Source organism: Monopterus albus, unplaced genomic scaffold (genome assembly GCF_001952655.1).
Source record: "Monopterus albus unplaced genomic scaffold, M_albus_1.0 scaffold705.1, whole genome shotgun sequence".
Classification (NCBI taxonomy): Eukaryota; Metazoa; Chordata; class Actinopteri; order Synbranchiformes; family Synbranchidae; genus Monopterus; species Monopterus albus.
This window is the reverse complement of record NW_018128585.1, coordinates 50,323-52,673: the sequence shown is the minus strand read 5'-3', so window position 1 is coordinate 52,673 and position 2,351 is coordinate 50,323.

The following is a 2,351-nucleotide window of genomic DNA, read 5'->3' as shown; positions in this document are numbered from 1 at the left end:
ATAAACTCTTCCAGATTTCTAGATATGAGAGCCGCACCACCCAAAGTGGGATGGATGCCGTCTCTACTAATCAGACCAGGTTTTCCCCAAAATGTTTTCAAGTTATCTATGAAGCCCACGTTATTTTCTGGGTGCCACCTAGACAACCAGCGGTTGAATGACAACATCCGGCTAAACAAGTCATCACTGGTCACTTTGGGCAGGGGTCCAGAGAAAACTACGGAGTCCGACATTGTTTTAGTGAAGTTACACACCGACTCAACATTAATTTTAGTGACCTCCGACTGGCGAAGTCTGGAATCATTAGCACTGACGTGAATAACAACCTTACTGTATTTACGCTTATCCTTAATCAGCAGCTTCAGATAGGATTCAGTTTCACCCGCTCTGGCCTCAGGAATACATTTGACTATAGCTACTGGTGTCTCAAACTTCACATTTCTGACTATGGAGTCTCCAGTTACCGGAGTTGTTTTCTCAGCGGGTGTGTCGCTGAGTGGGGAAAATCGATTTGAAATGTGAACAGGCAGTTGATGGTCCATGGGCATTCGTTTGGAGTTATGACTCTTGCGAACTGTCACCCAGCCACCTGTCTGAGATCCCAGCTGCTCAGTAGGCTCTGGGGGGTGGCTAGCTTGGGCTAATTTATGTCTAGGAACCTCCACACCGGCTACCTGGGCATAGCTAGCTGGGCTGTTCTCCATGGTGCAGAGCCGCGCTTCTAAATCTGTGAGTCTCGCCTCCAGTGCTGCTAGCATCTGACATGTATTACAAGTACCATTATTGGAGGCAGAGGATTAACTGAACATGCGACACTCTGAGCAAGAGAAAGGAGGAGAGGAAGAGGGGGAAGCCATTCCTCTCGATTAAGCTACTAGCTTAGCTGGCTTCTAAGCTAGCCGACCAAAAGTAGCAAATTAAATCTGGTAATTAGCAAGAACTTCTGCAACACAAGTGCTTAAGTGGTGCAAGTGTATGTTGTTCAGATGAACCTAGAAACAGTGAGTTTAATATGCGGTGCAGGCACCAAAAACAGGAAATGAGTACAGTTACTGCAGAAGCAGGAAACAGCAGTCCGTCAAAGGTTCCACCCTCACACTCAGAAAGTTGAACAGCAGCTCAAGGGCTTTACTTACGAATAACTATGATTTCATGAGACATTAAAGCTTTACCACAGAGGTCACTTATCTCTTCACGTGAACAGGGAAAGGAGAAGGGCTTGGTTCTGGGCCCCCTTTTTGGACCAAAGTTAAGCTGTGGGCCGGATGCCTAGGATGTTTCAAGCTGGGCACTCAGAGCAAATCTGTCGTCGCCAGCCAAGTTGTTCACTTCTCTTGATGAGCTGCATCATGTGCCCGGGCTGTGGTTCCTGAGAACACAACATCCCTTCACAGTGTCTTGGGCTTGTGAGCAATACACCACCACCAACTGGACTGGTGTGTGGATTGGGAAGCTTGGTTGGGTCCAACAAACACCTGACTTTAGTGCAGACACTGGAGATTGTGTCTGACGTTGTACTTTTCATTTGAGAGTGTTTTAACATAAGTACCTAAGTGTGCCTAAACTAAAAGCTCATAACATGCTTATTTCCAGCCATTTAATATTTAATCTTGGGTACCTCTTGATTAGCTTTGTACCCATCATAACTCCAAATAGTCTGTAATTATTTCAGAACAATAAAACCTGAGAGCTTGTTACCAAAATCGAGAGGATAGTTTGTGAATGCGCACCACTCCTACTGCGCCTTACCCCACACAGTGCAGACACTGGAGATTGTGTCTGACGTTGTACTTTTCATTTGAGAGTGTTTTAACATAAGTACCTAAGTGTGCCTAAACTAAAAGCTCATAACATGCTTATTTCCAGCCATTTAATATTTAATCTTGGGTACCTCTTGATTAGCTTTGTACCCATCATAACTCCAAATAGTCTGTAATTATTTCAGAACAATAAAACCTGAGAGCTTGTTACCAAAATCGAGAGGATAGTTTGTGAATGCGCACCACTCCTACTGCGCCTTACCCCACACCTATGGAACCCCAAAGTGTTCAAAATTAAATAAGTTAATAGGATATTATGAAATAAATAAATATATGAATAAATGAGAGACAAATATGTAAACTGACCATGAAATTGTGAAATAATCACAAACATTTTCCAAATTAAGCTCATTCTTATGAAATACGTTTCATTCTGCTTTAAAATCTGCTCATTATCATGAAATTTTATTTCATAATGATTCTTTTCATAATAATACCGATTATCACATCTGCCTTTTTATTTAAATCCAGACGTTTTTATTTCAAAAGGTCATTTTTCCAAAGTCGGCTTTTATTGCACAATACCCTTTT